General features: G+C 38.0%; 1 long non-coding RNA gene across 1 annotated transcript; it reads left to right on the forward strand.

The window, feature by feature from the left end:
* Positions 1-4,247: 4,247 nt before the first annotated feature.
* On the forward strand, positions 4,248-27,192 carry LOC123379258. Its single transcript, XR_006583513.1, has 5 exons — positions 4,248-5,322; positions 9,556-9,627; positions 20,782-20,912; positions 23,272-23,365; positions 27,139-27,192. It is a non-coding gene; the product is annotated as an uncharacterized LOC123379258 (long non-coding RNA).

A 27,192-nucleotide genomic window follows, 5' to 3' on the forward strand; every position in this document is an offset into this window, starting at 1 on the left:
GCTGTAAGCATCCTCTCCAGGGATCTTCCTTTTATATCTTGACTGCATCTGTTAGCTCTTTCTCAGAAGTTGTGGCGGAGGTTACAAGTGTTTTCTAGTTTTGTTGAAGACTGTTTATATTTCTTTTATTTTAAGATAATTTATATTTGTCTTATATTTGGGGATGATCATTTTTATTGAGAAATGATTTCTCCATTTTCAAACTGGATATCACTTCTTTTTTTATTACTATCCTTTGACATCAAGGAAGAAGAAGAGGAAGAAAAGGAGAAGTTTCTATTTTCTTACCACAGCTATGTTTTTTTAAATGAAGTTAATAATGCCACTTATGCCTAAAGTCCAATGTTGTCAGGATCAAATGAAATGATGATTTGGTAAACTGCAAAAGGAAGAACAAATTTGAAGCATTATTTGTGTTCTTTTGTTGTAATGGAGTTGTATATAGTCCAGATGTCAACCAGCCTTCTTTTTTCAGTTGTATTTCAGCATTTTTGCAGTCAAGGATGTTCTAGACAGCTCCCAATACTCTTCTATGGTTGCTTTTGTTGCCACAGGAACAGCTTGCCTAGTAACAATCTGACAAACCAAAAAAATAAAAAAAATCAAGGTTATTCCGGCATCTTTTCCATTTATAAAATCTTTCAAATAATACAGTCCTTCTTAAAGCAAGGCTTAAAAAAAAAAAAAACAGTATTTAACAAAACAAAATGAGGCCTTCCCTCCCACCCATCCATCTCATGTCATGTGTGGTGTGAATGACACAATTTATGTGACCCTGGTGAGATAACGGATGTATGATTTAGATACCCATTTTAAAGCCCTTACAAGGATGTATCTCGATGAAGAAAGTAAGCTGTTTATTTATCATTCCATGTAACGTGCTTCAAGAGTCCTCGATATATGAAGGATGATTTTTTTAAGAGCTAAAAAAAAAACAGTGTGCCTTCTGAAAGTGTTTTGCTACTTTCGAAAACTAGATTTTTCTGAAACCAGTCAATTGACTAGAATGCTCATTGTTAAAGGTGGATGGATGGATGGATGGATGGATGGATGGATGGATGAATAGATGGAAAAATGAAGGGAAAAAAACGAGGGAGAAGTGAGGCAGAGAGAATAAAAGAACATAAGCTCTACTGTACTACCAAAAAACATTGCTGATATGAAGAAGTTGGAGGCCAGATAATTAAAGACTCTCTTGCCATACATAGAAATGCTAACTTGTCCTATAGTAAAATGAGACCTGGGAGTCCCTAATGTTTTAACTCACAACAGTTTTGTATAACTGACTCTTCATTAGTCATTTAGAAACCTTTCTGAAAGTTTCTAATATGCCATATGCCATACCTACCTTGTTCTTGAACATTAATTTAGGTAGATAGCATAACTAAAGTAAGAGTTACTGGTACTGATGGCCATTACTACTCCCTCTTGCTCCCCAGATGCTCATTTAAAGAATTTACTGTTAACAGTAAGCATAAATAAAGTTTATGCTTCAATATTTATAATTTTAGAATTATATGAGGATTTTACTAGCTCCCATTTGTTAACCTGAGTTCATTTAGTTCTGGATATTGGTTGATAATATAAATGCAAGCTTTTTTATATTTAAACAGAATAGAATATAGTTATGGAAATGTTTTTACAGCAAGAACAAGAAAAAAATTATACCCAGCATATCAATGATGTAGTACTATGATTGTGTAAAAGCAGATGGCTAATAGGAAATCTTTGAGTCTATAGAATAAGTTCTATATTTCTACTACATGTGCATTATTGCCTTGTCTGGTTGTTAAAATGGACATCTGTAAAGTTGTGGCATAAAATGATCATCTGGGTTCTCAGCTGTCTTTAGTCTATGGTGATGTGATTCTAAGAAAGTTCTTTTCCTTGTTACCTTCTGCCCTCTATATTCTGACCAATGCTGCAACCACAAAGAAGTGGATGATTTGTCTTGCTGTATGAGAAATAATAGACTGATAGCATCCTATCATGGTTATAACTCATTTTGACAAAAAAAAAAATTATCCCTAAAAAACTAGAGTTACTCCATAGGAATCAGGTGACCCCCATATTACAGACTTGGGCCAGGAGGCTACGACCTGAGCAGAAAAGTTGGTTGCTAAGTAAGGAGTAAGAATTTGGGAGGAATTTATCTGCTCAAAATCCTACCTACTTGCTGGATACAGTGTCTATGTAGGGAGAATCATTAAGAAAGCTCAGTGAACTCCCTGCCAAACACACAGATAACCCCTTTTAATATGCAAATACCCTTGGAAGGCTTATGTCATTAATCTCGCCATTAACCCCATAATTTATCAAATGCTTTTCTCACTGTCTTCCGAAAGGCATTCCTTCACCAAATGCGTGGTGGGTGCTGATTATAAACCCATTACTATGCTAAACCCTGGTGAAAATGAAAGTCCTGTTGCCATTCTTCAAGGAATTTACTATCTATTGGAGACCAAGTGCTCTAAAGCAATCACAGAGACCATGGCAAAATGAGTGAGGAACTTATATTTCAAACACTTAAAAATTCTGGATAAAATATTTATTTTGGAAATGCATATAGCAGCTCAAAAGCAAGAAATTAAAACCAGAAGGTATCAGAAATGAAAGGAATCAGCAATTGAATCAAGTCTGAAGTCCTTTTGTCTAAGGGATTCAAAGGGTACCTGAATCCCTGATTTTTCAGGGATAATTTACTTGATCAGCATGAACTATATTAGCTAAGGGTACTGTTGAGGAAGCCTTGAAGTTGCAAACTGTCTATATGGCTGGAGCTGGGTTCCATTCGTAAAAGCAGGAAAGGCTCTACAGTGTGCAAACCAGAACTGTAAGATCTTATACCTACCCTTGTAGGTCCACAAAAAGAAGCAAATGCCAAAACATACACTGGGACACTTGCACAATCCAGGGCACACACAGGGTGCTTCCACACTAGAAATCACACTGAAAAAAAGCTCACTCAAAAAACAACTTGCAGGGCGCCTGGATGGCTCAGTCAGTTAAGCGTCCAACTTCAGCTCAGGTCATGGTCTCACAGTTTGTGAATTCAAGCCCCATGTCATTCTCTGCGCTGACAGCTCAGAGCCTGGAGCCTGCTTCAGATTCTGCGTCTTCCTCTCAATCTGCCCCTCCCCCGCTCACACTGTCTCTCTCCCTCTCAAAAATAAACATTAAAAAAAAAAAAAAACCTTGCAAATCCCATGAAAAAACACTTGGCATCCTAGGAGATTTTCTGAGGAAGTAGATGGTGGTGTGTTATTGTGGCATAAAAGGAGCAGAATAAAGTTGGGGCAGGAAGAGACATTTAAAGGGTAAGATAGGAAAACAGCGACGACTTCATGAATGTGCTTGGGGTGGTATAGAGTAGGAGACTTTAATTTAGGAGACTTCAAGAATTTCATAACATTGGAATATAAACTGTTGGAGACAGGGATGATTTCCATGCTGACATAATCCCAAATAAAGTGTGTATTTCAACGTGGTATTCTGTAAATTTTAATAATTTTTCAAAATAAGTGATGTCAAGCTAATATTATAACAGTAAGTAAAAAATTTTTAAGTCACTTTTATTCTATTACCCTATATGTGTTTTCATTTTTTCATGGTCTCTTACAGTTACTGTTCTTAAGTATCTTTACATAATTGTAATTATTGCACCATAAACATAAAATGTTTTTCCTAGGTTCTTTACTCCACATTACATGATATTTTCCCATGATCAGTAGTATTTATAATGGTCATAATTGTCACTTTAAAATCTGGCATTTTCTTAAAATTAAGATTATTAAAGTAATACATATTAGGTCAAATGTTACTAAAATGTAACAAAAGAGCTTCACTTTCCTTACTCTTTTTCTCTGACCTCTACCCATCCCTACCCCAAGTCAAATCTCATTTTCTTTTTTTTGGGGGGGGGGCTTTTTTATTTTTTTAATGTTTATGTATTTTTGAGGGACAGACAGAGCACCAGCTGGGGAGGGGCAGAGAGAGAGGGAGATACAGAATCCAAAGCAGGATCCAGGCTCTGAGCTGTCAGCACAGAGCCTGACGTGGGCTAGAGCCTGACGTGGGCTAGAGCCCGACGGGGGCTGGAACCCAGGAACCACGAAATCATGACCTGAGCTGAAATCGGATGCTTAACTGACTGATTGCTTTCTTTTTTTTTTTGGTTTTATTTTTGATAGAAATAGGCTGTGTGTGTGTGAGAGCTGGGAAGGGAGAGAGAGAGAGAGACAAAGGATCTGAAGCAGACTCTGTGGTGACAGCAGAGAGCCCAATGCAAGATTCAAACTCACAAACCATAAGATCATGATCTGAGCTGAAGTTGGCCGCTTAACCAACTGAGACACCCAGGTGCCCCCAAGTCTCAATGTCTAAAGGCATCTCCTTATAAGTTTTCCAGCCCTTTCTTCAGATATTCGCCCCCATATTTCTGTATAATAATCTTCTACAACTGTGTTTTACCAATTTTAGATATTATCTATTGACTTCTTGTTATGGTAAGTAAGAATTTAAATTTCTGAAGTCTACCTTCCTTGTCTCTAATAATGTTAAATCATTAATCAGTGCATACAGTTAGTGGTTGTGTAAATACTGCTTATTGCTGAGCCAGGTAGAATGCTCTGATTGTTCCTTTTCTTGTAAGATACTTGGTCTTCTTGAAACTGTTTCATTGGTCCCCATTCAGTATATGTATTGTGAGTTTTTTTAATTTTCCAATGAATATATAAAGCAGAGTTCAATATTATTTTCAAAGTAACAGATAACTAATTAGTGCCATGTTTTCCCCTTGAATATCACCTTCTTGTTTCTTGTCAGTAGGATGACTTTAGAAGTTGGGCCCACAAAACTAGACAAAAAAAACAATGACAGATACTCAGAGGTCAATCCAATGACATCTTTCTATCCCTAAGAGTTGTGTGGTCTTACCAGTCAGGAAAAATTCAAAATGAATGAAGGGTTCATAAAGTTCAGTTTTTAAAGTTAGACAGGGAGATATTTATACTTGAAGAAGGGCCAAAGAAATTCAAAATCCCATCAAGTCATATAGCCAATTACATGGAAGTGGTCAACTTAATTCTTTGAGTAGACAGAAAAATTAGATAATTTGTGTTTCCATTCTAAGAGTTGCAGCACACTTAAAATCCTCTTCCTTCTTTAGGTCATGACTTTCTTAGTATAGCAGCTATAAGCAGTGCTCATTAAGTCCCATCAAAGTTGAAGGGAAGAATCCCATCCTTGCCTAGTTCAAGGTCTTCTCAGAACAGAAGGAAACTGAACAAGCTGAGAAGATGGCCATAAAAATGACATAGGATGGTAAGTTCAATATTTTATTGGTAGGTAGTAGTTTTTTCCTTAGTGGGAAAGAACTATTTACCTTTTAACCTTGATAAGACTCAGAATTAAGTAGAGGAATATTTAGGGAATCAAAGTAACAATGTTTTTTTTTTGTGTTAAAGAATCTCTGCAGGGGTACCTGGGTGGCTTAGTTGGTTGACCATCCAGCTCTTAATTTTGGCTTGGTCATAGTCTTACAGTGGGTGTAAGATTGAACCCTGCCATCCTGTCTCCTGTGGGGCTCCACCCTGAGTTGGAGCCTGCTTAAGATTCTCCCTCCCTCTAACACTGTCCCTCCCTCACTTGCACAGACATGCTCTCTCTCAGTCAGTTGAGAGACCAACTCTTGATTTCAGCTCAGGTCATGATCTCATGGTTTGAGTTCAAGCCCCACATGGAGTCTGCACTAATGGTACAGAGCCTGCTTGGGATTCTCTGTCTCCCACCTCTCTCTCTCCCCCTCTCAAAAATAAATAAATAAACTTTAAAAAAATTTTTAAAGGGGCGCCTGGGTGGCTCAGGTGCTTAAGCATCTGACTACAGCTCAGGTCATGATCTTGTAGTTTGTGAGTTCAAGCCCCTCATCTGTCTCTGTGCTGAAATAACTTCTTTGAGTAGACAGAAAAAAATAGGTAATGTGTATTTTCATTTTAAGAGTTGCAGTGTACTTAAAAGCCTCTTCCTTCTTTAGGTCATAGCTTACTTAGTATAGCAGCTATAAATAGTGCTCGGTAAGTCCAATCAAAGTTGAAGGCAAGAATCCCATCCTGCTGGGAGTCTGGAGCCTGTTTTGGATTCTGTGTCTCCCTCTTCCTGCTCCTTCCCTGCTCATGTTCTGTCTCTCTCTGTCTCTCAAAAAATGAATAAATGTTAAAAACAATTAAAAAAGAAATTTTAAAAAAGAATCTGCAGTTTTGAGTTTTATGGAACTGTAGTATTTAAGAAAACTTGGCTAATTGGACTTAACAAATCAGCTTTATGATTCTAATTTTAAGATGTGTAATTGATTTAATTTGATTTCAAGTTGAAATCTAACATTAAATTTATAAGAATTATATGAGCACCTTGGATTGGAATATGTGTCGCACATTTAAAGCATTTAAAATGCAGTTTAAAAAGTTTAAACAAGTCTCATGAACCAAGCTACTAAATGGGATTAAATATTAATAAGAGGATCCCTGAAAAGTGATTAAAATTTACTAGCTTTATAAATATGATACTGTTATCTTTAAGTCAACTTAAGTGCTTAAGAATTTTGAATTTGTAACCTTACTAAATTGAGCATTTTAAAAGCCAAAGTGCTCTCTGAATAGTCTTTTTTGTGCCCTCAGGCTGCCCTTGACCACATGCATTGCAGAACTCAATTAACAGAGTCGCTCCAGGGTGAGCCCCTTCTCTAAGCCTGCCTCCTTGCTTTCCTGTGTTAGCTTTATGTTTCCCAGATTCTGTGCCCATGTCCTCCTCTGAGTCACATGGTCCCACTCAGAGAAGGACACAGTGTTCTTCCAAGAAGGAGAAAGGGTGAGCCTGTAGAAGACTGGGTGAGAAACAGATGTAGAAGAGAAATCCATCATTGTCTTCCACACAGCCTTTCCCCCAAGCCCCATCCCATCCTTGCCTCCCACTAAGCCATATGCCCCCAGCCCTTCCCTGCTTCCTGGAGTGGCTGGTTTGCTTTTCTTTGGTGTCTCCATCTGCAGTGCCTTCAAGTGCAGTTGCCTCTGCTCTTTAAATCCAGTAACACAATGTGCTGGGCTTTTTTCTTTCCATAAATCTGTTGACACCTCTCATCTGATGTTCTTTCCATTCATACTCTATGTTGTTGCCCCCCCCCCCCCCCCCCGTTTCTTGTCATTTTAGAGTGGTTTGGGAAGAGCTGAACTTTGCATTAATAGGAAGTCTCTTTCACAATATGTAAATAGCCTGTTAGTTCATCTATCCTAATTTGTTTAAATGTTTGTTATTATAGACACCTTAAGTTCCTTCTTTTTCTTTCCTGACAGCTTGTTTTCTTCTGATAAATTATTTCCTTGTAGTAAATTACAAGAGGTGGAATTATGGGATCAAAAGTTGTAAAGAGATACAGTGTGGGGTAGTAGAAGTGTGGGTTTTGGTATATAGTTTAATTCCTAATTAAACGCATTGCTGTCTGTGTGATAAGCAACTTATTTTTTTGATCTAACCCAATTTAGATTGAAACATAATATTTATTGCAAAAATCAAAATCATCTGCAAGGAAAATAAAGTAAAATTAAAGTAAATAAAATTTAAAGTAGCTATAAGTATGGCTTAAAAAATAAAAAATAAAGTACTTTCCTTGGTGTTAAAATCCTGCTACATAACCTCCTTAACAAATTTAATTCCATTACTTAACCATTTTCCTTTCTTAAAACATATCTAGGTTTGACAATTTCTATGCATCAAATCACTTCTAAGTTTTACAAACTGTCTACACCCTCAATGCTTTTTTACAAACTGTCTACACCCTCAATGCTTTCTAGCACAGGCATATGAAGGTTGAATAGTGTTTTTTTGCACCTAATTAATGCTTAGCAAACTGTATTACAATACAAACAAGTTATTTCACTAACAGCCTTTTGCAATTCGTGTGAAAAGTTATTAAGCTGGGGCACCTGGATGGCTCAGTCAGTTGAGCGTCCAACTCTTGAATTCATCTCAGGTCATGATCTCAGGGTTGTGGGATTGAGCTCCGCCATCAGGCTCCACACTAAGTCTGGAACCTACTTGGGATTCTCTCTTTCTCTCTCTCTTCTCTCTCTCTCTCTCTCTCTCTCTCTCTCTCTCTCTCTCTCTTTCTCTAAAAGAAAAAAAAAAGTTACACTTTTCTGGAATCTTGCCAGCTTTTAAATAATGACGAAGTACAAACAGGAGAATGGTGTCCTCACCTCATTGTCCTAACTGCATTACTAAGAAGTTGATTGCCAAAACTGCACAGATAACAGATTCCTAGCTTTTCCATTTCAGTGTTCACTTTGAAGAGGCCAGTTTACTACAGAATCTGTTTGGATTGAAGCCTGCCCAATTTTTGGCTCTTGCTTCACTCTCCTCAAACTATGGATAAGACATTAAATATTTCCTTGAGTGTACATTTCACTTTCAATTGGCACCTTTATTAAAAAGAAAAGTACAAGCAAAATCAGAGTAAATGGGGGTAGTCATTAGAACATCAGAAAGGAATATAAAATTGTTTGTATTTTTCTGAAATGTTGCACATATTACCAGAAATAAAATACACAATTTTTAAAATGCTAAGCCTATTTATTATTCACCTGATTTAAAAAGAGAAGAAGTTCTAGTCAAGTAACTCAGCTACAGGCCTTTCATTTGAATAGAGACATTATTTTCAACTTCATCGTAAATTATTTTTCCAAGCTCCTTAAAGAGCCTGGGGAGATTAACAGAGCACGTATTATTATTCTTGATAGATAAGGAAGTTGACCTCCAGAGAGTTTGCCAAAGGAAACACAGTAAGTCAGTGACATAGCTGTAAAAGGAATTCAGGTGGCCCAACTTCTGGGCATTTTTGTCTCACGGAACCATCTTTCAATGATTAGCTCTCTCACTGCTTATTACTTTAATTTGCTAACCTTGCCAAGTGGCTGAAGTCCTGAGGAAGTATCATTTGGTGTTTGTAATTCATTATGCAGTTACTGAAAAAAAATATTTTTCAAATCAGAAGTATTTTAGTGCACAGAAATTCTGGTAGCTTGACTGGGTTTCAGGAATCTTCATGCAAGAAGTATAGCTTGGGGCACCTGGGTGGCTCAGTCAGTTAAGCGTCCGGCTTCAGCTCAGGTCATGATCCCACAGTCCATGGGATTGAGCCCCACGTTGGGCACTGTGCAGACAGCTCAAGAGCCTGGAGCCTGCTTTGGATTCTGTGTCTCCCTCTCTCTCTGCCCCTCCCCGACTCATGCTCTGTCTCTGTCTCTCTCAAAAATAAATAAACATTAAAAAAAAATTTTTTTAAACAAGTATAACTCAATCTTATCTTTTATTTATTCAGTCTGTATATCAACTCTGACCACAGTGTGGTTATGGGAAGAGAACTGAATGAAAATCTGGGAGGTCTGTGGGTCTCAGCCCTGTCCTCCACTAGTACATCTCCCTGGGCAAACTGGTCACCTTCCTCCAACTTCAGTTGCCTTTTAGGTAAAACTCAAAATAATATCTGCTTTTCCTGCTTTCCAGGCTTTTTGTGATAAGCAACAATAAGATGATACATGGGAAAATGCTTGGTAGACTATGAAGCATACCACCAAGGTAAGATATTATTATTTCCTCAATACCACAGAACAGGTGAAGAGATACCTCTTAGGTTCATGGAAGTGGAAGGCCACTTAAGACATTTCAGCCTTTGCTCTTGTTAGGATTTATTTGCTTGAATGATACAACTTGACCTTTAGTAAATATTTCCACCACGAAAGCAATTCAAGTGTGGCGGTTTACAATAGGCTGGGTGTCTCTTTACAAAGTACAAAGGTATACCAATTAGACCTATGTGAAATTCCTGGTCTTTAGGGATGAGAGTAATAGGGAACAATCTGTAGGATTAAATCCAGGTTTACTATAATTTGGTAGCTTATGAGTTGTTTTCAGACTTGCTATGTGGCTACTGGGTTTTCAAATTCTCTTACCAGTAAACAGTAGGTTTTGAAAGAGCAATAATTTAGTAAACTCTATGTTTGTGTGTGTCTGTATACATGAAGGTGCTCATGCAGGCAAGAATTAAATGTTTGGAGAAAAACTGAATTGTTCAAAATTGTTGTTGACCTTTTATTGCAAGCAGAGTTATCACTCATGGAAGATTCATGATGCCAAGAATACAATCTAGTGCCCAGCATAGAATACTCATTTAAAGACCTGACTGAAATGTGGCATAATACAAGTTTAGATTTAAGTTTTCTGTTCCATTTTGGTGGAGGGAGTGGGCAGGTGAGCCTGCTAAATTAATATGTATCTGTGTGGCAGGTTGTACCTGTGCTTGTCCAAATGTGCCAGGGCTTTAGTTGCACTGAAGATATACATCAGTCTGTCCATTTGTACCCACTCTGTCTGAGTAAAATTCCTTTACTGTAGAGTTCTGAGATAAGAAATTTGGACCAATAAACAGGTGAATGAGAGAATAGAAGAGAGGAAAAAAGGAAAGAGAATTGATTTTTCAGTCAAAAAGTACTGTAGAAAATAATTATTTATTTTTCCAATTGTGAGATAATTTATTTTCTAATAGATTTGAATCCCCTCTAATATATTATTGGCATTAACGTGGACCTTTAAGAAAACAACATATGGGTGGGGCACTTGGGTGGCTCAGTCAGTTAAGCATCTCACTCTTGATTTTGGCTCAAGTCATGATCTCATGGTTCATGAGTTAGAGCCCCACATCAGGCTCCACACTGACAGTGCAGAGCCTGCTTGGGGCTCTCTCTCTCTGTCTTTCTTCCTCTCTCTGCCCCTCCCCCACTTGTACGCATGCACTCTCTCTCTCTCTCTCTCTCCCTCTCAAATAAAACTAAAAAAAAAAAAAAAGAAAGAAAACTACGTATGGGACATTGGTCAATTCATTAAGTGATGATGGTCAGAAGTTCCTTAAACATATAGCAGTTATGTAAATGATCTTTCTGCATCAGAATTGCCCAGTGCTATGCCCCTTATTAAGTAAAAAAATAGGCTTAAGTTTTCAATTTTCTGATAAACAAATGTTTATGATTAATAAAACTGATGTGAGAAATTAATGCCACTCTCCTCCATAACATACGTTTTTGGGATTGCACTATATGCCTCAAAAAATGTTTAGAAATGGTTCTTACTTTCATGGCATTTATATGAGGCAAGTCCCTTTGACTAAAAACTAAAAAGCAAAAGCATACACTTCTGTTCTTTCACGACTACTGTCTTGCTCTAATCTTTCCTAAACTCATCCAAAATACGGCCTGTCCACATGGAGCATTGGGCCTTTTAGAATGGTTGGTAATACACTGTTCAGTTAAAGCTGAACAGTTGTTAATGCAGGTCTTTTGTCTGTTATTACCAATTACTTGGGGGAAAAAGTTCAATGATTAATTAAATCTGGGAATAAACCCAGATTAAACAAAGTTAAATGTGCTTCATTAATGCAAGGGTCCTTCATAGCCTTTAAAAATGATAACAAGTCTGTGATTCTTCCAATGGGGAACTTAATAGACAGTGTTCCCCAAATGCATTTGACCTTGAAATTCTTTTCTCATGGATGTATCTCTTGGGAAAGAAAGATCATTTAGAAATTGACATTAGTATGGATATTAGGAAAGCCTTTTAAATGGTTTGGTTCCAGATTATAATCAGACAGAATTCTAGCACTAGCTCAGCTACTTATTAACTATGTCCCTGGACATGTCACAAAAACCTTTCTAAGTCTTAACTTCCTCATCTGTAAATGAGAGTACAAATACTTACTTCAAATTGTAATTATAAGAATAAAAACAAAACAAAACAAAAAAAGCTATGTGAAAGTGCCCTGCAAACTGCAAGGCATTTTAAAGATAGTAAACATTATGAAAATAATGGGCATAGCATTAAATGTTGGTCTCACTAAGAATGTTTGACCTACTCATTTTTTTAATGTGCTATGACATTAGATTAATGATACGCAATTATCAGATTTTCTGATTCAGCAAAGGAGAGCTGTTCTCCTCCAAACCATTCAGGTAGTGAAGTATTAACTTTAGAAGAAATAACTATAAAGTAATGAGGCAAACATTTCCATGTGGATCATTATTTTATAACAATATCATGTGAACTCTTGCATAGTGTTTATTGAACTAGAGATGATAGATGTTGAAGAGTAAGCTTCATTATGGTTGGTGAAATACCAGACTGTAACTTTCCTACTTGGATTGGTGGTAAAATACTCAGAAATGAGGAAAAGAAAATTATATGAGTAAATAACAAAATGATTTTGAGTTTCTCCCTAGTATCAACTATATGGCTGGTGGAGATAATAATGAACCCATAAAATTACAACATCAGGTTGGAGAAGTGTGAGAAGGCAGAGGGTCTAAAACATCTAGTATTACTGAAATAGAGTGAATTGGTTCTCCTCTATAGAAAAACATGACAATGTAATAAAAGACTGAAGTTTGGAGCTAGACAGCCTGGGATCAAGTCCTGGTCCTGCCAGTGTATAAGTCATCTATAAAATGGGTATAACAAATAGTACCTATTGTACAGGGTCGTTGTGAAAATTAAATGACTTAATGGATATAAAGTTTCAAAAAAGCCATTATCCTAAAGGTGTTTAATAAAGGCAATTCATATATTCAACACCAGATGGCAGTGTAGCCATCCAAGGTCAGGTTGTCTGATAGGCGATGAGCCAGCATGAATCTCTGAAATACAGGGTAATCAAATTCTAGAAGATTTCTATGAAAATAAGATGAATTTAAAGGCTCTATGCAAATAATTCTATATAAAGTCACAGAATATATATAAAAGAATAGCTTTAAAAAAAAAAAAGAAAAGCTTAAATAAAATATACCTGATTACCATTAGTTGCTTTCTGTCGCCAATTATTCAAACCATGGCTCCATGGTTTACTAGGTGACTAAGTTTGGACAGGTTACTTACCCTTTCTAAGCCTCAATTGTCTTATCTGTAAAATAATACATAAGTTTAACAAAACTTTGTTGAGCCACTGTATGTCAGGCTCAAAATGTTCTAGGAGCTGGGGACATAGTACTTTTTAAAAGGATAGAAATCCTTGGCTGTGTGATGCTTATACTGTACTCCAGTAACTAGTCTCTAATTAATAATCAGAGAACATCTATCACTTGAAATCAGACACTGGTTGTATTCCAGGATGTTAGATTGAGACCCCCTACCTCAGTTTACACTGAATCCCCAAAGGCTGAGAACTAAATCATAGGTTCAACATATCTCCACATTTTGTAGCAAGGTATTCAATAGGCCACTGATGCAGTACCTGTGAAAAGAGTTATCAACCACTGCAAACTTCAGCTCAATACATACCCCCAAGCATGTAAGAGAGCTTGGATGGGTCAAAAGAAAGAATTGTTTTTAAAGAGAATTTAGAGACACCTGGGTGACTCAGCTGGTTGGGCATCCGACTTTGACTCAGGTCTTGATCTCATGGTTCGTGAGTTTGAGGCCCACCTCAGGCTCTTTGCTTGAAGTGAGGAGCCTGCTTCGGATCCTCTGTCTCCCTCCCTCTCTGCCCTTTCCCTGCTCATGCTCTCTCTCTCTCTCTCTCTCTCTCTCTTAAAAATAAGTAAATAAACATTTTTTAATAAGAGAGAATTTATTTGGGACAGTTGTTGGAGATCTGAGCATCCTCACCACAGTGAAGAGTGGGTAACGTTCCTTCTCACCTACATGAGAAAGGGACCTTCAAGAGAAACACTGGGAGGACTTGATGTGAGTGTCCTGGAGTTGAAGCACATGAAGGTCATGTGAGAGGCTGTGGCTGGTTAGGCCTGAGGTAGCAGAGCCAAGGGAGGAGAGCTGAACTGCTTGCAAAGTACACTTCTATTGCTGACTGCCAGAAAGCACGGCTGTTTCTCATGGACAAGATGCGAACTCCAAGCATGTGAAGAATCCCTATCTGGAAAGACAATCTGATACTCAGTGTTACAGGGTAACCTGAGGCCCATTGCAATTTTCAAGAGTTTATTAGAGCAAGTGTGGATAGGGATGGAGCACTCCATGGACAAGAGGTGGGAGAAAAAGGCTTTTATAAAGCAAACCCGGAAGTAAAGCAAGGAAACTGATTGAATGTAGCTTACGTGGTTGCCTTATTTAGGAGCAACCAGTTGGCTGTTTGTGATTGGTTGTTCTTAAATTTCGTTTTCTTCAAAGGAGTGCATTTACAGGAATTGACTCGTGTTTAAGTTTCTGCTTGTTTACACAGGCTACCAAGACAGTAGCACCACCTCAGTCTCATGGCTTCCTTTTTAATTCCTTGAACACCACAAAGGAGATGGGTCACCAAGTAGATGCCCAGGGCAGGAGGGAGGAAACATGATGACCAGTTGGGGCAAGGCGCAGTGAGCCTCACAGTGTGAGGGCCCCAACAGCAGTGTCTCTGAGGAGCTCTGCCAGAGAAGGACTCAGCCCTAGGGGTCCACCAGCTCAGGAGCCCCAAAGGTGCAATCTGTGCCAGCCAAGCAGGGCTTTCCTGCCCCGGACTCTATCTCTGAAGTGAGGGTGTGAGGAGTTGCCCACGCTGGGACAGGAAGGGAGGACTAACTTGGAAGAAAGCTTGGAACATGAGTTATTACACTGCACTGAGCATTTTAATTATTAAACTGAGAATATTCTTATGCCCAGATGGGATTAGAAGGCGTATGTTCTTGTTAAGATTCCAAAAATTCAGGTATCTGCCTGACATTTCAACCAGGGACAGGAATATACTTAGCCCTCCAAGTAAAGTAAAAGCAGATTTAACATATGTAAAGTGCCTAACGTAGTAAATATTTTCTATTTTCATCACTGTTTTTATTATCAGCTCATGTAACTTGTTGGACTCTAAGTTGTACCATTCTTACACTGAAGATCGAGTGAATGTTGCCAAGGACACTCGAATGGCGTACTGTAAAGAGTGGACCAAGCAGAATTCACGTGACTGTTTACTTCCTTCACAATCCATCCACACCTAGGGTCTGGCTCTGTTTCCTAGTGCCATAAAGTGGGGGGTAAAGTCCCTTACCTGAATGTCGGATCCATATTTTCCAATCGTCATCACATAGTCCTTCTCAGCTGTCCAGTAAGGCTCTGTGGTCCCGACCAAGGAAACAAAGTCAGGGGTGCTCATCTAGCCATGCAGTGGGCTCTCCATAAAAATGTGTAGAATGAATACACATATGAAGGCCTGGGGCAGGATGAGGGACATCAAATTACTTTCAGGATTTTGATGATGAATCCATTCTGGCCACCAAATTGCACCAAAATGGTGTAATTTGAATGGTGTCTTCAGAAATATTTCTTCCCCACAAGACTGTGGAGTGTTTCCACCACAGAGTGCCACTCCTTTCAGCAAAGGCATGCAGCATTTTTCAGAGCGGTGTTCTGCCAACTCTTCCAGGTGTCAACAGGAATATAGAGAGAAAATAAAAGTTTCCACAAGGCAAATAAGCTTGAGAAATGGTGCACACTTTTCCCTCCCTACTGGAACATACACGTGAGCATATTATAGAGTCCTCAAAATTGCATATTAGTTTTGGTAAACCCAGAATATTTACTGACTTCCTAGGAGCTCTGAACACCATTTCCTTTTCCTCAGCACACTTGCTTAATGTCCCTCTGACGACTGTTCTTTGTCACACCATTCTGGATCCATAGGATTGATGCATGACCTCCAGAAAGGCTCTGTGCAAAGGAAGAGCACGAAAAGAAGTTGGTGTGGAGATTATCCCCAGCCATGATTCTGGAAAGTAGAAAATAGGACTGCAAGGATGCAGGATCCATGGGGAGAGGTAGCTTTTGAGGAGGTGATGGAAGATAAAGAAAGGGTTGAAAACCACTGTATCTAGAAGACTAGGAGATCAAAAGGAAGCAGGAGCACAATGGAAAAATGGAAAAATGCAATGTGTTTCACAATTCTGTGTATGACAAGATATAGAAATAGTACTTTATGTTACTCTAGGGGACAAGAGCTTGGTGGAAGATGGAAGTGCCATAGACTACAACTCAGTTATCTATTTTGTCTATTTAATTAAGACTTCTATAACACTCACTGTGTTTCAGGCACTGTTCAGAGCATGTTACAAACATGAATTCATCAAATTCTCAAAATAATTGTGAGGTAGGTAATACTATTGTCATCCCCATTTCACAGATGAGGGAACTAAGGCACAAAGACATTTATTAGCTTAAGGACTGGGACTCAGGTCTAGATCCTGTCTCCAGAGGCCATGCTCTTAATCTCTGCCCTCGGCTGCCTTTGTGAATCCACGAAGTCAAATAGAACACTGCTGAAGGTGATCCCAAACCATCTAATAGTACAAACAACAATTGAAAAATTAAAGGAAAAACTCCCTCTCTTTTAGGTCCTCTGGAATGGGAGAAAGTTCTCCACTTTAATCAAAATTGACTGACATTAATGTTTATTCCTGTAACTTCTTGCTATGACCTTTCATATACCCAAGATGAAACTAAAATTGATGTGAGGGATAGTGTTCCAGGTAAAACAACTTAAGTGATAAAACTTGTTACCTCAGCAATGTTGCCCGAGGGGCAGACTTACATTTTTCATGGAAAATGTTAGGCAGAAGGTCTTGATGCCATTTCATGCACCATTTAATCAGGTTTAGCTCTAGAAACAGGGAGAGATGAAAAGCTATATTTTTCTTTTTTAAAAATACAACTCCTATTTTTGGCATAAAAGTAATTCATGCTCACTATAGACAACTTTGAAAAAAACATAAATTATAATTAAGAAAATAAAAAGTATGCATAGTTTACCACCCAAAGACAACTATTCATTTTTGTCTTTTTTTTAATTTTTAAAAAATGTTTACTTATTTTTGAGAGAGAGAAAAACAGAGCACAAGCAGGGGGCTGGGGGACAGAGAGAGAGGGAGACACAGGATCCAAAGCAGGCTCCAGGTTCTAAGCTGTCAGCACAGAGCCGGACGTGGGGCTCGAACTCACGAATGGTGAGATCAAGACCTGAGCCAAAGTCGGATACTTAACCCACTGAGCCACCCAGGTGGCCCCATTCGTTCTTTTTCTATGCTGAATATATATGTGTGTGTTTAACATAATTATGGTCATTCTGAATACACGTTTGCATCTTACACATTAACATTTTGTCATGAACATTTTTTTTGCGTGTCTCAAAGAATCTTTATGTATGATTTGTCTGTTCTGTTGTTTTAAATTCTTTATTTTTATGTGTTGGTGCCAAGCCCCGTGCTCTTTGTCTTTCGATATAAGGAATTTGGTTCTTTTGCTTTTGTCTTTTGCAGTGATTTGTACGGGTTTCATTTCTTGTTTGTACTTGCATTGAAAAAACAGATCTCTAATTATGCAAGTCAAGACTGAAACTAACTTTTTTTTTGACTCAGTTCACTTCAATAGATAGGAAGCTTTTTATGTTTCTGTTTCTTCACACCTGTCCTTCTCCACTTCTTGATCTTTGCCAGCATCATTTGGGGTTTAAACTATTATTTAATATAATATTATATGATAGTTAATATTATATTGTATATATTTATACTTTAAATATTTATTATATTTGTATATTCAAATATATGTAACAATTTTCTTCTTTTTTACTTTTTTACTCAGAAATAATTTCAGACTTCTAAAATACTACAAAAACAAAAAAAGTATAAACGCTTTTGAAGGTACATACACTCCTATATCCAGATTTGCAAAATATCTCAATATATGCTTCCTCAAAGAATTGCATAGATGCATATGAAAAATGCATAACATTAATTGTCACTAAGAAAATATAAATTAAACCCACAATGAGATACTACTACACCCTTGTTAGAATGAGTAAAATTAAAAATGCTGATTGTACTCAGTGTTGGCAAGGAAGCAGAACCACCAGAACCCTCATACGCTATTAGTGAGAATTTGAAATGATATGACCATGTTGGAAAAGAGTTTGACACCTACTTTAAAAATTAACATATACGTATCATATGACCCAGTCATCCCACTGGTACATATCCACCCATGATAAATGAAAACATAATGCGCACAAATACTTGAACCTGAATGTTCATAACAGCTTTACTTGTAATGTCTACAAACAGGTGACTACATAAACACATTGTGATATATCCAAACCATGGACATGTACTATTCTGCATTAAAATAGAACACTGTAGATACACACAGGAACAGGAATGAGTCTCCATATAATTGTGATGATTGTAAGAAGCCAAACGTAAGAGAATCTGTACTATATCATTCCATGTATGTAGCATGTTAGAATATGAAAACAAATCTAATGACAAAGCAGATCACTGGCTGCCCAGGTGGGGGACGGAATGGTAATGCGATCGCTGTGGGAGGAAAGGATGACAAAGGCACAAGGTAACTCTGGAGCTGATTGATATCTTCATTATCTGGGTTGTTGGGATGAGTTCACAAGTGTGTACATACATCGATACTTAACAAACTGTACTTTTTAAATAAGTGCAGTTTGTTTTATTTTAGTTATACTCCAATAAATCTATAAAAAATCATAATAGACACAGTATTTTTATATATATGGTACTGTTTTCTGGCTCTTTATAAAACATAAAAGATACATAAAAGCATTTAGCACTCTAGCAGGCAGTTATAGTAGAGGCTCAGTATAATTTAGTTGAAAATAAATCTGATTTATGACTCTTGTTTATCAATATGTTTGGCATAGAGTAAAAAGTATACCCCTAATTCCATATGGAATCATAGTTTCCCTTTGGTATATTTTTGGACTAAACAAATAAAAATAAATGCAAGAAAAAGTTTTCCTGGCCTATGGAACCCAATGACAAAACAGCAGGAACAAGAGTCAGATCATCGGCCTTGCTCTCTCTTTAGATATATAGATACAGAGACATATATGTACATGTGCCTATATATATTCATACATAGTACACACAGAGAAATGTACAAATTTAAATCCATCTAAGAGGATTAGATAGATTTTTAGAAATCTATTCATTGTTACCTGATGGTCAGAGATTTCAAAGTGAATTTATACAAGATGCCTTAAGTACAGTTGTGTTCAATAGATTTTTTTAAATGAATCTATTTTGTGTTTTGAGGTACTTATATATTCACATAAAAGTCTTTTAATGCAAATGACTTTCAGTATTTTAAAACATTAGTTTTGGTCATCTAGCCCTAAACGTTGCTCCTACCTATGAAAAACACTATTCTAAAAAAGCTTCCAATTGAAGATACTAAACAAAATAAATACTGTTTCCAAAATTATTCTGGCACTGAAGTTAGCATTATTTGTGTAACAGTCATTAGAGACAACTGATAAAGAAGATGGTCACTCAGTGGTTTAAAGCAGGAAATAAAGGGGCACCTGGGTGGCTCAGTCAGTTAAGCATCTGACTTCGGCTCAGGTCATGATCTTGCAGTTCATGAGTTCAAGCCCTGCATCGGGCTCTGTGCTGACAGCTCAGAGTCGGGAACCTGTTTCAGATGCTGTGTCTCCCTCTCTCTCTCTGACCCTCCCCCATTCATGCTCTGTCTCTCTCTGTCTCAAAAATAAATAAACGTTAAAAAAAATTTTTTTTTTAAAAAGCAGGAAATAAAAAATAATACTTTGCTTTCTTGTTTACTTTTTCATCATTTGAATATCCTCATGCTGTTATTACTTATAAACTCTGGTTTATCAAAGGCCAGAGTTCATTATACAGTTAATACTTTTTTTTTTAATAGTAAAGTTAAGGTGTTAAGGTGAAAAAAAACTGAAAAGAGGAGAAATATGAGAAAAGGAGGTAGAATGCTGAAGATTTATACTATTAAGTTTAAAAGATTACTAAATATGCATACCAAATACAGAATTTCTAAAATCACCATTTAGCTTTGAGCTCATATTTAATTAGCTCATCAATAATTCAATATTTGTTAGACTTCTATAGTTAAGGAACTATGAGAGACACCATGATGGATGATTCTTAAATCTTCAAGAAAAATAGTACATAAGAAGTGTAGCATATGGCTGGAAATTGAACCTTGGGAAACATATTTATAAGGGATGTGAAACAAGTAAATCCACTGGGTGAAAAAGTGAATAAAAAAGCTAAGAGGAGAATCTGAGTAGTGTATCATCTTGGAAACCAAGCTTATATCATAACCACATTTGACACAGCATTGAGGACATGTGGTAGCTCGTCAATATCCAATATCCTCTCCTTTGAGGCATATGGAAAACAACACATTCCGGCTCCATAGGGGGCAAACCTGGCAATTTGACTAGTTCTAGCCAATGAGCTTTGAGCAGCAGTGGTGCAGCAGAGCAGATCTAAGATGTCCTTTCTCTCTCTTCTCCCACCATGTGTTGGCATAGTGGAAGGTCCGTCAGCCTGTGTCCTTGAATGACTGTACGAAGCAGGGCATTTTTATGGTGACATATAACACGAGAGAGAAATGTTAACTCGTGTGGTGTTAAAGGACTGGGATTTGATGGTTGACTGTTTTTAAAACACAAATTTAGCAGCCTTGACTAAAGCAAGCAAGAAGTTAGCACTGCTATGTATCAGAGCAGCCAAAGCAAATTCTGCCAGCCAGATTTCGGTGGGCCTCTGATGCTATCTTAAAGGATTTTCTCTTTCTGGATCAGAAAAACAACACAATCATGTGTCTCAGATAGAAGAGATAAAACAAACACGGCCACATTTTTGGGTGATACGTATTGACTTATCATTTCCAATCTCACAACCATAATATATTTTATCATAGAATACCATTTACTTGCCTGAAAGTTCCATATTGCAATGAAGCATCTTGTCACCGTGAGCCTACACCAAATGTTAACAATGTTTATGAAGCGCTGGAGCACCACGCATGATTTTATATGGAGTTTGAGTAAGGTAAGTTTTTTTTTAATGTTTAATTATTTTTGAGAGAGAGAAAGCAAGCATGAGCAGGGGAGAGGCAAAGAGAGAGGGGAACAGAGTATCTGAAGCAGGCTCTGTGCTGACAGTAGAGAGCCCAATGTGGGGCTCAAACTCACAAACTGTGAGATCATGACCTGAGCCAAAGTTGGTCACTTAACCAACTGAGCCACCCAGACACCCCAAGTAAGATAAGTTTTAATCACCCCTTCCAATCAAGACACTATGCTATCAGGCACCACAAGATCACTCCCCCAAGATCAACGCCAGTGAAAACAGTGGAAATAGAAACATCAGGATAGACAGGAAGCTGTCAGAAATTCCTGGGAAGACTGAAGGCTGTTTTGAATGGTTGCATGAGGGAATGAAGGTCCTAGTCCAGGGCATTCTCGATCTTGCCTCAATTGTGCGCAGAATCCACATAGATGCAAGTGTCCTCAAGTGTAAAATCTTGGCAACCCAAATGTTGGTTAGGAGTTTCAAAAACAAGCAGGTGGAGATTGATAGCCTTGGATAGTCACCTCTCTTCCCCTGACTCCTCACCCAAGCCTCCAGGACTGGTGACACAAACTAAGATGTTTTTCTGGTGCCCATGGCACTCCGCCTTTAGGCGCACACATGTCCGCTGCCCCACAAACACTCCAAGGGCATCAGGTCTGAGTTAGACTGGAGTTTGACCTTTGGTCTCCCCCCACATATGTTTCTGGACAGAGCAATGTGTACTCCAATAGGAATATTAACTGAAAGGTTAAAGTAAGGAGATATCTGAGGAGCACAGCTATTTTAAAAGAAAACAGCAAACTGCATTAGAGTCCATCAAAAGAATAAATTTTACACCTGATGGGACAAAGATTCAAAATAAGCATTATAAATACACTCAAATGGCTTAGGAAAGATATTACCAATATGAAACAGTATGAAAATGTGAAAAGTAACAGGTGGAAATATTATGTGTAAAATAGTATAGGACTTGAAATAAAGAGTACAATAGACAGGATAAAAAGTAGAATTGGCACAGTAGCAGAATTAATGAATACGTTGGAGATTTGATGGAGGCACTCTCCCAAAAGGGAACAGGTAAAGATAACAACACAGAAAATATAAAAGGAAAGTTAAGCAATGTGGAGGTGATAAGTATAAAAGCTAACATCTTGATATTAGGAGTCCCAGAAGTAAAGAGAGGAGTTAATGTTTGAAGAAACAATGGACATCAATTGCCCAGACTGGAAGGTGAATGTTTTCAGTGAAAAAAATATATATAGTGTGTGACAAAAAATGAGAAATAAAGAAAAAGCCACATTTAGGCATAGTCTATAAAATTTAAGAATATCCAAGGTACAAAACTTAGTAAATTTCAGGAAAAGCAAATCAGGTATCCCTAAACACATACAGCTTATCCCTGTATGTACTGTTCATAAGAAATTGTTACATTTGTAAGCTATCAACTTGTCTGTAATCAAAACAAAATAGCACTTGTTTGCAAAGGCTGATTATGAAGATAATCCAACCTGGTTTGAGGATATGGATAATTAGTAAAAGAGCAAAACAGCTTATTCGCCACAGCTGGGGGAAATATATTTTCCCTTGACTAGATGCAATATTTTCTTTGACTCTTTTAAAGTCCTAAGCAATATTCTGAATAAACATCACTCTACTACCTGACAGCTATGAAGAAGTATATATAGATTAATACTTTAGTGGGATAAAATTATAATAAAAGTAAGCTTACCTATTAAAATGTTTATTATCATTATCATATTGCAAAGTAGTCTGGCTTAGATAGAAGTTGTTCATGTAAATGATTGTAAGTAATATTATTATAACCAGATCAAAGTGTGTTCTTTCCTCAATTTTTTAGTCCTCCAGTTAAAAATCAGTAAATTTTAAGTAAGAAGTATTATCATTGTCACCATCATCATCATCATCGCCACTTTCATGTGTGTTAGTATCTCCCCTCTCCCCCATATATATAAAATGGCAGTCTTGCTTCTGAGTGATCTTAGGCATTGGGATTTCCTAACCACCAACCCCTTTATGCCATGCCATAAAAAGTAAGCACCCAAATTTTTGTTTGTTTTTTGCCAGATCAATTGCAAAATTCCCCTTCCTTCCTTGCTTCTCTCAATATTTATTGAGTGCTCACTATGTACTAGCACTGAATTGTGGTGATAAAAGAGAAAAAAAAGCTTTGATCTCTGATCTATACCTTCTGCAAGACCTGGAGGGCTGGTGAGCAATTGCTCCTTGCTCAACAGTTCTTTGTTGAATATGCTGGGGACTAAGGGATTTGAGGGAATAGAATCTAGACCAAGAAGGTATTGATTGTATGTCACAGGTATGCTCCCAGGATGTGGGAATGAAGAAAGTTGCTCATCCAGGATTTGTAGCAATGGAAAGGCAAGAACTGAAAATGTGACTACAGAGACATGGTAAAGCTAACTAATGTCTCATCTCTCTCTCTCTCGCTCTCTCACTCTTTCTCTCTCCTCCACCCTCGCTCTCCCTCCCCACCTCTCATACATACATACATACACACACACCAGGTTTGATTTAAGGCCCAACCTTAAGCATGCACAGTGTGATTTTAAAAACCAACTCTTTTCTTTCTGACTCTGTGATTTAGCATGGAGAAACAAAGCTTTCATTTGCCTGGTAATAATCATAATAGAGTTAATAACGTAGCATTCCCAAGATGGCTATGTTACTCAGAAGCACAGGAACCCAAGAGCCGACTTATAATTTCTGGCTGTGTCATTAAGAATGGGCTTAAGTTTCAAAAATAATCAATAAAGTGATAGTGCAAAAATCACAATGCCTTATAAGGAAGTCATAGTCATCCTATTTGCTAAGGTACTTAAAACAATAATTGTTGATTAAACTCACTAAATTGTGGTGGATGGAGGTGCCACGTCCTCAACAAACCAGATACTGTCTCTTAAAAAAAAAAGGTTGATTCAGAGAAGCTTTCTTTGTAAGACAGCCATGGGGGCTTTTCCAGGTAAATACTTAGAGGTTCAAAGAACCGAAAGGGTAGCTTGGAGAAGTGGAAATCTAGGCTTGGAAACCATTTAGGGCTCTTGTCTTTAGGTTGCCCAGGAAAGAGAGGTCAAATGGGCCAACAGGAGGACCTGGATAATCTACCCAACCCCATGAGGGTATGTGCAGTTCTTACTGAAATCCTAAGTAGGCAGACTTCTAATATCAAGTTGCTTTCTCTGCCAGCGAAATATTTCTTTGAGAAGTGATTAAATGGACTTTCTACTCCAAATTTGTTTTATGTGACTTTGGGTAGTGGATTTTTCCAGGAAATGGAGAAGTTGATCTTTACAGTTGTTAAATTATCAACTTTAGCATAGGATGAGAGAGAAAAAAACTGCACGAAGCTTTTTGAACACCAGCTTATCCTTCACAGATGCTACCTCTCAACATTTCAAAGCTTTGGTCATGTGCAACAAAAGGAGAGTCCAGTCTCCTAATAAGACTATCTTTTTCAATAATGAGTACAGAGAGACGGAGGTTAGTGACCATTGATATCTAGACCATTCTGTCCCTATGAGTCTTCTATTCATGAATTCTGCTGAATACTTAGGTAGGATGATGACTTCAGTATAAAAATCTCTTTGAGTTCCAAGAAGCCCCAAAATGATAATCACCTGTGTGGTGCACATTAATATATGTGTGCTATTTACAGAAACGAGTCTATGAAAGTTCTGTGATTTGACTGTCCTTTTGACTACATTAGAGTTTGAGCTAAGAACTTATTGTATGCAAATTATACATCAACAAGGGCAGGATACTTTGAAATGTAAATGTCAGAGTTAAATGTCAATGTAGGGACTTCAACTGGCAACTGGAAACTCACAGTAAAAGAGGCATCTTAAACATTCTTTAGCTACAACATTTCACTTGTGGCTATTGAAACAATATGGAAATACAGAAACATCAAAGAAACCTCACATATATTCATAAATTTGAGTTGATGTACATTAGGTTAATGCCTTATGGAACTGTGGCTCTGTGCCATCTTCAATTAAGGTGGATGCTCATGTAGATATAGTATATTACTGGTGTTAATCTACTGATTTAATAGTAACTAACCTGTTAAAATGGTCTCAGATTGATTTGTTGTCTTATTTGATTAGGTGACTACACAGCTGATAATTCTCTGACATTGGAAGTTTGTTCCTAATGAAAGAAAGCACCCAAGATAAGAAGGGGAGAGGCAAATGTGGGAACTGGGGTTTCTTTCACGTTGTGAGTAGGGATACTTTGGGTCTACTGAGTGTGATCTATGTGGCAACCTCTCCCATTTCACCGACTTTTACCCTCTTTATGCGATTTGTGAAGGAGAAGGTTCATTTCACATCCCCCCCCCCCCCCCCCCTCCGAAGCCTCATCTTGGTAACTGGTCCTCGTGCCGCATCCTCTCCATTGCCCTCAGTTCCACTGGGGGCTACTACTTTCTAGAACTCCCCACTGTCCGCCCTGCTAGGGTACTGGCCTGGACTCCATGTTCCTGTGGTTGGAAATTCTGCACTTTGATTTATTACTGTGTAGTCTAATTCCCCAAAAGTGCCAGCAGTCAAGGCTGTATGGGTAAAACAGTTTTCTCTGAAGAATGAAGAATAATTTAATAAAATTAATTACAACAAAGGTTAAAAACCTTTAATATTATTTAATATTAAACCCCAAATATGTCTGTTTCCCTAGTCCAAGAGAAAAGAAAAACAGGCAAGTTCAGCCCATCAAAGGGATCATTTAAGAGCAAACACTATCTGTCTTGTTCTTCTTCCTTCTTTTTCCTTGCTGCCAATGTTCACCCTCCCCGTTTTAGTAAAACCCTATGGCCTGCCCCACAGGGACTTAACCTGCCCTTGTTTCTAGCCCCTTCCTCCAAGGAATGTAATCCAGAAAACGAAGTCATCCTCAACCATATTTTCAGTGAGATACTCAATCTGGAACAACATCAAGGAATTTCAGCAGAAAGTCCATGTTGGCTTTGGCCCTCAAAAAGTGAAGTGTCCTAAGGCTTAAGAATAAGCTATGTCTGGGGCACCTGGGTGGCTCAGTCAGTTGAATGTCTAACTTCAGCTCAGGTCATGATCTCACAGTTTGTGAGTTCAAACCCTGCATCGGGCTCTGTGCTGACAGCTCGGAGCCTTGAGCCTGCTTCAGATTCTGTGTCTCCCTCTCCTTGTGCCCCTCTCTCTCTCTCTCTGCCTGTCCCCCACATGTGCTCTCCCTTTCTCTCAAAAATAAATAAACATTAAAAAAATAAAAAAATGAAAACAGAATAAGCTATATCCATTTATCCTTCCTAGGGGTAACTAATGAATAAAACACACACACACACACACACACACACACACACACACACACAAAACACACACACAGAGAAAGAGACAAATACACAGGTGGAGGAGGGAAATGAACAATAAATGTCAGAGCACAAAAGTTTAAATTCATAGTAAGGAATAGAAACATATTTCTAACTGTAATATAATATGGGAGATAATGTGTAAGAGAAAGTATCTTCACCTCTTACCTGACTAGTTAATTGGCTTAACTTCTTAAGGCCAAGAAAATTCCCCAAAGTCCTTTCCACCTGTAAAGATTTCTTTGGTTGCTGCATTTCTGTTGTTGTGTTTAAGTTGGGACGAGGGAGCCCCAGACGAGTTTTGTGGAGCCACTTCACCCCCACAGGTGCACAGGGCCCGACATAGTGGCTACCATGAAACATGCCCAACTGCAAACAGCAAGGGAAAAGGCAAGGACTTTGTCACTTTATTACTGTCCCCTTGCCAGTACTGAAGAGTTTTAGCCAAAGGAAAGGGATAATTCCCGAATTCAAGGGATTTGCCCCTGCAGCTTGAGGAACTGGAAGGAGCTCGTGCACCAAGAACGGTCATCCCGAGCAGCTCACACATTTATCAGCCTTCGGAACGTGGGTCCACTTAAGAAACAGACACGCTCCCTGCCACCGCCTGTGGCACAAACCCGGTTCAGACTGGGGAGCCAAGACACCTCGATGATGAACACTAGCTTCTCCTCCAGCAATGCAGCCTCTGGTTTTTACATAAAGTGAACTGTGATGTCACGAAGCTGTTGCCTGACAATACCTTCTTTATTTCATACACTCACCCCTCCAGATTTCCCCAATACTACCGTTAGAAAGCTCAACTTGACTTCTTTTCTTTTGTAGATGTTTCTTTATTTTTGAGACAGAGACAGAGCGTGAACAGGGGAGGGGCAGAGA

The sequence above is a fragment of the Felis catus genome, chromosome A1, assembly GCF_018350175.1.
Source record: "Felis catus isolate Fca126 chromosome A1, F.catus_Fca126_mat1.0, whole genome shotgun sequence".
Lineage (NCBI taxonomy): Eukaryota > Metazoa > Chordata > Mammalia > Carnivora > Felidae > Felis > Felis catus.